General features: G+C 42.8%; 1 pseudogene; it reads left to right on the forward strand.

The window, feature by feature from the left end:
- Positions 1-2,023: 2,023 nt before the first annotated feature.
- LOC126516417 (uncharacterized) lies at positions 2,024-10,590 on the forward strand (annotated as a pseudogene).
- The last annotated feature ends 1,602 nt before the right edge of the window (positions 10,591-12,192 follow it).

Below are 12,192 nucleotides of genomic sequence, written 5' to 3' on the forward strand. Positions count from 1 at the left end.
GTGGTATATAGCCCAATGGCTGCAGCGTTGCGCTGCTGAGTTCGAAATCACGGGCTGGGCTGCGGCGGTTGCATTTTTATGTGGCTATACAAACGCGCTCATGTACATCGATTCAGGCGCACATTAAAGAACACCTGGTGCTCGAAGTTATTCCGAAGTCTATTACTTCGGCGTGCCAGATCGTGGTTTTGGCATGCGAAACCACAGCACTTCTTTAGCTGGGACGTATATGGGCATGTCAAAGTGGACTTGGCCTCACCATGCGAAGCTACACAAGCTGAAGAATTGATTTGTCTAGCACCTAAAAGTTATACCGGAGTCCTTCGATTATCCCTGGGCTGTGTATAACTGATAGCAAAAGGAAAGTATGTAAAGAACACGAAATATAGGTGCGAATCCATTGGGTTATGCTAAGATGCCTCAATGTCAGCGCCGACGTAGAATCAACGTATCGAAGGAGGCTGTTGCGGCACCATACGTAATGACAGGGTCCTTCAATACTTTTCAGTTTTGAAGGAGAGACACCTAGAGATAGGTTGCATATAGAGGGTAAAATCGCCATTTCTGCATTTCTGCGTAGAGAACGGCTCAGCAACTCAAATGACATTCCTTGTTCGACCACTGTTGATCATTTCAGGCCTCCGTTTTCCTTTTGTGAACATCTGTCATAACTTTTAGAACGTTTTAAATACTGTAATTCAAATATGGTGTCCAAATCTACACCGCAGGGACGGCGGTGTAGATTTGGACAAGCTACTCTCAAAGGTACTAGTTTTGCTAATTCGCATAAAATTACAGAACGAAAGACATATCTTAATGCCATATATATGCAATGTTTTAAACATCGCGTATACGTGGCTTTTGCTTCTGGCCCAATTAGTCGCCAAAAGCTTGACTTTTGAGTTAAGAGGAAGCTTTCGCTAGGGTACTCCTATCTAAATACATGTAAAAGGAGAATTCGTTTTTCTCGGCAACCGCTGCACCAAAGTTGACGAGGTTTGTTGCCTTTAAAAGAAAAACTTAAATTTTAGCGACTGTTGGTTTCGAGTTTTTTATTTAGATTGTCAATTTTTTATTAAAAATTGGCAAAAATTGAAAATTTTCATAAAACAACACTATCAAATTTACAACTCCGTAACTCAGCAATGAAAATTGTTATCACAATTCTGTGAATTGCATCTGATAGTACGTCTAAAGCGGAAAAAATTATATGTTACACAGCAATTTAAAGAAAGTTCAGTAGTATGGAAATGCAGCTTTTGCAGAACCCTTGTACACAACGTAACAAAGCCACGTACGATATACATTAACATACTGATTTTGTCCTCTTTGAATGATATAATGAATGCCGTTTACAGAAACTGGATGCCGTTTACAGAAACGCGATATCTGTTTTTGATGCAGAGCTATTAATTTCTAAACTTCGTGCGTCTTTTTTTTTTTTTTTTGAAAATCGTTTTCGGAAAATTCAGGCCCTAAATCGAAATTCCTCTTCCAACCGTCACTAGAATTTAACTTCCTCTGTCAAATTCAACAAATTTCATTAAGGTCGGTCCAGGGGTTTTATCAAGAAAAAACGTTCTTGCGTTTTACGTTTATTTGAATAGGCCGCGTCGGATTCGGGCCCGAGCTAAAGCTTCCTCTTAACTTTTGCTCCCATGAGGATCCCAGCGGTGAGCATGGACATTCTTAGCACATTGTCGACCAAGTCAGCGCGGCAACCGCACAAAGTAGCGGCACGTTAGTATACACGGGAGACGCAGACACGCAGGCGCTATAGAATGTCAAGCGAATAGGATGGTTTTACGACTGGCCTATGTGAGAAACAAATTGTGCCACGCCGCCAAAACCATAGCAAAAACCCGGACACTTAACACACGCTGAGACGCTCGCGACCGTCAGCCTTTGTGCGTGCAATCAAGCCTCCTCTCGACGAGCGCATCGCAGTCTGTATGTGCGTGCCACCGGCGCTACCTTTCAGCTATTTTCTTCGACGACGCCGAGACGGTCGAGCCTTTGTGCCTGCATTCGCGCCTCCTCTTCACACTACCGATGGCGCTACTATCGCTAGATAGCAGATGAAGATGCGATTCAACGTAACGGCTGGTTACGTCTTGCGTCTCTGTACCTTCTGCCTGCCTGAACTCCTCTAGACTTGTGGATGCTTGTGGCCTGATGCAGCAACAAGAACAGCGGTGCGATTTGTGCGGACGGCCGTCAGCTCGGTAAGTCTTCAAACACAACTTTATGAACCTTATCTAAAGTACACATTTAAAAAATTATATGCAGACAGTCCGGTAGGGGGAATTAACCAAGAGTGCGTAAGCATAGGCACAACCGCTCAATAAAGAAACTTAAGGCGTAACGTATCTTAACAATTGGCGTGCTCGTCGATCGCTTGCGTCATCCGGCCTTATCTCCTCACTGATCGGGGCTTTCGTGGGCGTTCCATATTAACTATTTTCTATCCCTGTAATACCGGTGTCACACGTACACTTCTGATCGCGATCGGCACCGATACGGATCGGAATTCTCGACTGCGATTGGTTCTCTCGCGCATTTTATGCAAAGGAGCCAATCACGACCGAGAAATTCCATCCGGATCGGGCTTGATCGCGATCAAACGTGCGCCGTGTGACATCCGTATACCTTTCTCGCCTAGGTATTAATGCATCTTGTTCCGGCGTCCCCTTAGGCCCTTGCTGTACTTAGTGAGCGGTTTTCTTTCCTGGGGCGTCCCATATATTGCTTGCTACGTCCCGTTTAGCTTAGTTTTAGCATCCTCGCCCGGGTTTGCGTAGGTTTAAACGCCTGCTTTCACCTCCACCGCTGGTGGGCCCGGTGTCGCACTATTTCTGGGATCGGTGCGCACTGCGTTACGTTACGGACGGTCCCGGGACGCACGATTTTCCCAGTGAAGTAGCCATACAATGCTTACGCATAAAAAAAAAAAAAGAAAAACAAATTACAGGGCAAATGTTGCTCGGTTGAGGCTGACTAATAATCATGAAACACAGTACATGCTATGTAAGTTTTTCCAAGTAAGTTTTGCCCTCTGAGGGTCGATCTTTTTTACCATATGCGACCGCCCAGGGTCGACTTTCTTTTTATTGCAGATTCCAATTGTTCGTAGGGACTTATCTGAAAAAAAAAATTACCGTAATCTTTCTAGGGTGACTTTAAAGTGAGAAAGAAATATTTTGCGTTAGTATATATGTACTCTTCATTCATGAATAACAACAATAAAAAAGGAAATAAACTTATAAGAATTAAAAATATGATGCATTGTTGTGCATACACACAAGGCTTTGAAAATGCGCACACGAGAATATTTCGCAATTCTCAAATGTTTCTGCTCTTACACTAATATGTACATCCATAGCGTAATAGAACTGCGTAGGTGCATTCACTCAAGAAAACTTTGTGGTTGTGTGCCCGTCAGAAAAGCAAAACGTGTGGCAAGCTTCCGCTAATCTTCATCTTATCGCCAAGTGTGGACAATTAGTTTTCGCGAGTCGCAAAAAAAAGAAAAGCAACGGAAAGCATGCACGGCGGCATCCTTCCTATGCGCACCCGTGTAAGCGCTAACGAGCGAGAAACAAGCGGTGCGCCTTTGAGCGATTAGTGACGAGATAGCCATCAGTTTTGCAAGCGCGAGAAGCCGAAACCGCTCGCAGAACAAAATCCAAACCGCCGCCCGCCCGCTGGCGCGTCAATGCGCGAGCGGTAGTATACAGACGCGCGGGAGCAAACTAGCTCTAAAACAAACCATGCAACGAAAACCGAGAGAGGGAGGCGCACGAAAAAAATCCCCCGCATTCCCACATAGTGGCCGCATATGACAGAAAAGAAAAAGTGAGGCAATTGGCACGCGTTTTAAACGTACAGACGGCGCCGTAAATATACGGCATTGACCATTTTGAACATGTTCGCGGCGCCGTGTATTTACGTCATTGACTCTGAAAGGGTTAAGATTCTAGCACGTACTGAGCAACAGGAAGCTTGGTCGGAAAATTTTCAGGTTGGTCTACAATTTTCTCATTGACACATTGCTCTGAAAGAGCAGTTGCTTAATTATTAATAACTAATGATGTAATTAGGCAGAATACAAAGAATAGTCAGATTTGCTCCAAGCAACGGAAAGCGTGGCCTTGGTTCTGTCCAGCTACGCGGCAAGAGCAGTTTAGCTGGGCAGAATTTTAGTACTAATTATGTGTAACACACAGTATATCGGCTGTTGCCTTATTACATAAATTTAGTTAAAATTTTGCTGCTCTTATTTTCCTTGGATTTTTCTCTGTGCCATAGTTCACAGAATTAGCTCGTACAGCTTGGCTAATTGTTTTTAGCGTGTGCGTTATCTATGGGTAACCACATTTCAAGTGCACAGCTTGTGGATTAGTAACAGTCAATATCCATATAACTTTCAGCATGAAAAACAGCAGAGGTGACTAGCCATACCTTGTTGTAGTGACCCATGTGGCTCAGTTCCCAACCTACATTGGTTTTTACAACGCTCATATTGAGATTGACGTGTCGTCGGCGGCCTAGCCAGGGTGTTGCACACTGGGCATGTGCCAATGCCCCCCACCTCTAATTTTTTTTTGTACCATGGATGCTGCCTGCCCTGATCCTTCCCCTCCCTCCAGCCCCTGCCCAGTCAAGTGGGTGCACACACTGTGTGCAATTTACTTTAAAAACACATTATGCTGGCACTAATCATGATTGCTGCCATTACTCAGAGACTTTTATTTATGGCAAATACAAAAATATGTCATGTTTACTTAATTCTCTCCCCTCATTCTAGGATTGCTCATATCTTGCATCATGGAGGCCTAAGAACTCGCACAGCACCTCGGAAGCTTCAGTTGTGGGTGGCCAGCTGTGGATAGCACATTGGAACTGTGAGTGGACTCAAGATATTTCTTTTAATTTTGCTAGCATAGAAAGCCCTGTGGAAAGTAAAGATGTTCCAATAGTTTTATTTCTGAATTGTATATGAGTACTAGAGGAAATTGGCCTTAAATTATGAAAATAAATATTTTGCCATTTTTAATGGGGCCCTTAAACACGTATGAACCTAATAAGAAACTCTACCGATCTGTAAAGGAGGCTTCTGTGAGCATATGAGCCAATATTATTTCACTGCATGCACTAGGTTACAGTACTGTGTCAAAACAGTAAAAAAAAAACTGCATGCTCACGGCACAATGCCTTTATGAAGTTGTCGGAAGCCCACAAGCAGTTGAGTAATACTTGTTGGGGGGCTGGTTGGTGCATGTTTCCAGAAGAGGGTTGTAGCGCTGAAAAAGACAACACATAGCAGAGAGACGGGACAGGACAGAAAAAAAGGCGACCAAGATGAGGTCTCCAAAAGCAAAAGTAGACCGGTTGTCATCCCGTACACCCAATAAGGTAGCGCACAATTAGAAGCATGTGGCGACAAAATATAACGTTCCTGTGGTTTTTTCCGCCCCAAAGAAACTGGCTGGCTAGTGCATTAAAACGGATCCCAACAAGGTAAAAAAAACTAAATGTAAAAAGAGACATGCAGCTCCGCTTGTTAAATGTGCCGTGGGAGTCGTATATCAAATACCTCTCACATGCGGAAAGAAGCACATCGGACAAACTGGCCGCTGTATTAACGACCGATTAGCGGAACATAATCGGGATTTACAAAATGGCACTGGTTCTCATCTGCCGCATCATTGTAAAGCCTGCAGAGAAGAAAGGAAGAATAAGTGTGTGGCAAGGCTGAAAGAAGCAAAGGTTTTAAACAGAAGTAAGGACCAGACAGCCCGTGAACTGTTGGAGGCCTTCTATATTAAAAGAAACAATAGCAATTGTGTTAACGCCCCATCTATCTCCATTTATAAGAATGAAACTGCTTTTTTAGATACACGGGCGTGAGATACGTGCGTGCCTCACCTATCTTTTATCCGCTTTCTTTGTAGAAACCCTCGCGCGCATGTGTGGTTCTCGCTACCTATCTTGATTTGTCCTTATATTCATTCACATACGCGGTGAATAAACAGTTGGAAGTTGAGCCTGTCCCGTCTTGCTTCTGTGTTGTCTTTTTCGGCGCTACAACCCTCTTCTGGAGCCACAAGCAGTTACTGGCTGGTTTCATGATTGCGAGAACATTCTCAGCACTACTGTTATTGCAAGTTTTAAGTTAAATAAATGAAAACTATATGTTGTAATAGGATGTTAAGTTGGGTGAGTTGGTATACTGAGCTGGTATAAAGGCAGAAAATGGGACAATAACAAACACGTGTCTCACACTGCATCAACGTGAGGTTAAAGGAGCATAACATGTCACTAAACAAAAATGACCATATGCACAAGTGTCCACACATTGCTGTCATTACAAATGCTCACTTTTGTTCAATGAAGCAGTTATTATGTACTAGTTTAAGGACCTATACATGAGCTTAGTAGTTGAAGCTGGCAATATTGATCGCAAAGGTGCTGACTGAATCAGCCAGCCTTTATTTGCACTATCTCCAAAGGAGCTGGCATATCTTGGCTGCTCACTGCAGTAACAGTTGCTTACCTAGACATGTGTTTGTTTTTAATTTTTTTTATTTGATTATGCATGTGTATATGTGTAACCCAGATTTCAGTGATTAAACTTGGTTGAGAGTTAGTGCTCATCCCATTTACTGCCTTTTGCTCGTGTCTCGTCTATTCGCACTGTTCCATTTTCTGAAATTATATATGCCTGCACTCTCAAGAAGTCTAAAAAAGCTCTTCATCTTTGCACTGCCGGTTTGCACATAACAGCTGCATGTAGCTGCATATACTGCACATGGGCTCTGAGATAGCAGTGGTGTTCTGCATGTTTGCATACTGTAGATGCTGCAGCTGCCATGTAGTGCCACAATGAGCCTAGCCATCAAGATGCTACAAAAACGGAGAAAGCCGCTCATCAATGTGATAAATGTGTCTAACTCCCCTCATGCATGAAGGATTTAGAAAATATTTGAGGCAGGAGATTTGTGAAGTGTGGATGCTTTAATAGTGGGTCATTGCATGCTTAGTTTGAACAGTGTTTCAGGGTCGCTATAAACCAAGTAAAGTATAAGTTTTGCAATTATAAAAGATGTAATATCTCCACTCCTCAGTTATCTCCCTGTGCAATTTGTCGTGCTTTTAAATTTCATCCTTTTTTTCCTGCAGGATCTTGTGACCACTCGCAATATTTCGTCAACCAAGGCAAGCAGGCTCATATGAGATGCCTGGAATTCGCTATTTTCGGTGCCCAAGATGCAGCTGCTCTGCAGTTTAATTGAAGTCACTCTTCCGTCACCTTCACATAGCTCATGGACATGAAAGCAACTGGGTCTGTGGCTTGGCTGGATGCATGCAAAACTTCAGACTGTTTACTTCATACAAGAAGCATGTGTACAGAAGACACACTGACATATTGAAGAGGCCAGTTCCCAGCGTGAATGCGCCTTCAAACACTGCAGACACCACTGGAAGTGCTGCTGAAACTGGTTCAGATACTCTTGACGTCTTAGGAGCACTTGGAGAAACAGAATGCAGTGAGCTGTCCATATCCGGTGATTCAGACTATGTGAAGCAGCTTGCAACATTGTTTTTGAAGTGGAAGGAGGGGCAATGACTTCCAGAATCGACATTGCATGAAATAGCTAATGATGTAATATTCTTTGTAAAAGCTCTTTTGGAAGACGACCGACTCCAATCTAGTGTAGAGGTGGCCAGAATCGTGAAAGAGGTCCTACATACAGATAGTATGAACTATCTGCTGACAACTGCAGGTCGGTCTTCGTACTGGAAAATGCACTTTCCATTTTTACTAAACCACAAACAGTTATTCTTGGGGTAGCCAGCAATGGGAAAACTGAAACAATGGAATATGTACCTCTGTGTGATGTGCTCAAATCTGTCCTTGAGAATGTGACATTATCAGGGAACTTTGATCACCCAGTTAAATTGGAAAATTACATGTGCTCAGTGTTTGATGGAAGCGCATTTTCTGACTACACATACTTTGCTGGTGACACCAGCAAGATTTGTTTGCAACTTTACAGCGATGAGTTCGAGGTATGCAATCCTATCGGTAGCAAACGAGGCACACACAAGTTGACTGCAGTTTATTTCTCAGTGCTGAATTTGTGTGCGAAGCTCCGCTCACAGTTGACAGGAATTAACTTGGCACTTCTAGTAAGAGACAAACATGTGAGCACGTATGGGTTACCTAAGATACTTGCACCTTTGCTTGAAGATGTGAGCAGATTAGAAAATGAAGGCATAGTTGTGAATGGGAAAGTGCTGAAAGGGTCAGTATTTGTGTTCACTGGTGACAATCTCTCTACCCATAGAATGGGAGGGTTTAAATGCAGTTTTTCTCATGGCAGAATTTGCAGATATTGCATGGCACTGCAAACCGAGATTAATTACAAGCATCTAGAGACTGACTATGTTTCACGTTCGCCAGAAGGACATCGTCATCATTTGTCAATGCTAAGTGCTGGATTGCCCACCACATCACTGTATGGAGTTCGGAGCCCCTGTGCTCTTCAGTGTCAAGGTTTTGACCCAACTCAGCACTTTCCACCAGATATTATGCATGATATGCATGAAGGTGTGCTACCATTTTCACTCAGGCACATAATTCGTTATTTAATTTCAAAAGGATTTTTTTCTCTTCAGTTCCTGAACAGTTGCATTTCCAGATGGAAGTATGATCCAAGTGATGTTCGAAATAAGCCAGAAGCTATTTCTAACACATTTCTCCAAGCAAAGGCGCCATTCAAAGGGTCAGCTACGCAGTGTTTTTGTCTGTTCCGCCATCTTGCCCTGTTCGTAGGAGAGTGCGTACCATCAGAAGATGAAGTCTGGCAATTTTACTTGCTTCTTCGTGATATCACGGATATCATCATGTGCCAGAAGCTTCCAGTCTCATATATAGCTTACTTGCAAAGAAAAATTCAGCTTTTTTTGCTAGACTTCAGCAGGTTGTTTCCTTCTGTGTCTTTTCCATGCAAGATGCACTACCTCATACACTATCCCTCAATAATGCAAAAGTTTGGCCCTTTAATTTTACTTTGGGCGATGCGCTTTGAGGCTAAACACCAGTATTTCAAGGATATTGCTCGTAAAATCCACAACTTCAAGAACCTTTGTCACACTCTGGCCATGCGACATCAGTTCTTTCAGTGTTTTTCCATTATTAATGGGGAGGACAGGGGCATTTCGGTCAGTGCTGGTTGTTGCCAGGTGCTGCATGAGCACCTATCTGACATTGCCAAAGAGTGCATCATTCAACACAACTTGAACGCTGCGTGTATATTTTCTGCAAACTCTGTTACAACAAATGGTAGGACATACAGAGTAGGGTGTGCCATTGTCAGCAGTGTCCATGATGATTCCCATCCACAGTTTTTGCAAATATGCGAGATACTTTTTGTAAGCAAGATTCTTGTAGTTGTGGAAACGGTATTTCGTACCATTTGCTTTGATGAGCATTTTCATGTATACGTTGTACAGACTACAGATGACCACCAGATTCTGTGGTCATTTCCAGAGTCTGATATAGAACCTGTATACTTGAGAGAGCACAGAGGTCGAACAATTGTAGGTGCTCATTCAGGATTGTTCTAGCCGAGCTTTGGTGCACCAAGCTTGGTCAGTGTACACTTAAATTTTTCAACTTTATATCATTAGTAAAAACTAGCAGGAGTAGCATGCCAGTAGCTTAGTGATTATTCTTCTGCGTCATTGGAGGCTAAGCTATGGTTAACTGTGTTTTGTAATGCTGCGAGTTTTGGTGCTGTTTGTTTCTGTTCTCTTGCTCACTACTTTATTTGCAGAGTTATGTGATGATATTAAAAAAAATGCTTATTAATGTCATGGTTATTCCGCATTCTTGTTTGCATGTCTTCTAATTGTTGCCACTACAATGATACATTTTCAAAGTTCTAAGTGCATACATTTCAAAGTGTCACCACTGTAAAGATGCCGCGTCCTTACAGTGGTGACATTCTGACTTTTACTATATATTTGTAATTTTCTCACTTACAAAGCCGTTCGACATGAATGACAAATTCATTAATACAGAAGCTGGGAACTCTAATAACAATGTATTTTCTTGTGCATCGAGTTTACCTTGTCTCACCTACTGGTATTAGCCTGTGTTGTTTGTACGTACAAGTGTCTCACTGCCGTGTTATTTATTAGACTATCTTGAGCCCACATGTCCATCCCACCAGCTATTGTGATGGAATGGGGCATGTCGAGCTATGCAGAGTGCATTTGTATGAGCACATGCATATTGTACAGGCTTGATGATCATAATATAAAATTTACTGGTTGTGAGCAAACGAAGTCTTTGCCAGAGGAGGGCTGCCACCTTATTCCATGAGCTAGTGGGCCTCGGCTGCCTTCAGAGCTCTGTCCGTCAGTGCTATAGCTGATTCTTGGGGTTCAAGCTGGACAGCTTGGTCTCCCATTGCTCCTTGGTTGTGTGCATTGGAGGTGTGCTGTCCAAGACCTCGGCAACCCACGCCTTGTGGCATCAGTGTGTGTGAGGGACACAAGCTTAACATTTTAATAAAATCATTCTTTGTGAACCTCAGGCACTTTGAATCTGCCCATCTATCAGCCTCCTATACTGCAATACCACTGTGGTGGTTTCATTAACTGGGTGTATATCATTGTGCAATGCATGACAAAGAGAATGACATGTCATGTATGTCATGACATGAGTGGCATAAGTGACATGAGGCCTTTATGGTCATTCATTAACTGGGTATGTAGAATATGCACGGAATGCCAAACGAATGTTGTGACACAACATACATGCTATCACATGATTGACAATGTCGTGGTTGTTTCTTTAACTAGATATATATCGGAATATGCATTGCATGTGTCCATGACATATATGCCATGACATGAATGGCATAAATGACAATGCCATCGTAGTCATTTCTTCAACTGAGACAGAGGCGTAGCATTCTCATTTTCCCAGGGGGTTGAAGGGGGGAGAGACGGAGCGACCCAGAGAGCGTTGCTCGGCTAGGGAGTAGGTGCGTGTTGGTTCTCGCAGCATTCACTGTCTCTGCATTTTTTTTCATCGGAAAGGTGCAGTCGGTAGTGATCCAGAGGTGATAACGTATGTAAGGGGGATATGTAGTTTTTCTTTTTAACTGGCTCTTGCACAGCTCGCAGAGACCTGCTGAAACTAAGGCTTTCTGATGGCTGTGTGTAGTTTTTTTTTATTACATACCTGAGAACTGCAGCAAGTCCTACTACTTGTATATCTAATAAGATTAGAACAGTATTCATATTTAAAAGGAAATGCAGCTGGTAATTGGCGCTGTCTAAAGTATGCGGCCCGGGGGCAGCCAGGTAGCATGCGTCTCATGTATGGCCAATATAAATGCGTAACCTGCCAACATTCATTTATCACACTATAGCCTTGTTAATTTACACCCATAAAATTAGGGTGTAAATTAGGACTGGGGTGTTTCAAGGGTGTTTTCTTGTGGAGCACCCTTTTTTGAAAAAAGGGCATTTCATGGGTGTTTACAAGGGTGAAAAAACCGAAACACCCCTATTATACCCATAAGGGTGTGAAAATTTTTAGAGTGTGCCTTTAAAGTGCAGATTCCGCGGCCTCCTAAAGTTGCATCCGACTATATAATCACGTAATGACTTGCACCAGTTGCATAGACTTTAGCAACTTGATAGCGCACAATGATCAGGAACAGAAATCTATAAAGGCATCCAAGCAAAGCTGGCTGGCCACACTTCCATTATGAGGGGCTGTAAAAAAGTCTCGCCAAATATTCCCATGACGTCCTTGAAAAAGAGGTGGTGTCTGGCAGTTTTTTAGAATCAAAAACAGATTAGTGAATGTTGTCTACCAGGTCAAAACAAACTGAGCTTGGTTATCTACACAGCATGTAATGGAAGCTTGTGTTTCATAGCAAACAAACTGCTCTGTCCAGTACAATTCTGAGGCCTGTATGACACCAATTATGTCAACAGTGTCAATATGCTAATTACACTTTTCACAGGCTATTGATTTGACCATTATTTTTGTATGACGGTTCTTTCAATCAGTGCGTGCATTACATGAGCAGGTGGATTTGAAAGCAAAGCTTTGTTTGCAAACGTTCAGACTTCCATAATTGTGTCGCAAGGCACTGGGATGTT

The sequence above is a fragment of the Dermacentor andersoni genome, chromosome 1 (assembly GCF_023375885.2).
Source record: "Dermacentor andersoni chromosome 1, qqDerAnde1_hic_scaffold, whole genome shotgun sequence".
NCBI lineage: Eukaryota > Metazoa > Arthropoda > Arachnida > Ixodida > Ixodidae > Dermacentor > Dermacentor andersoni.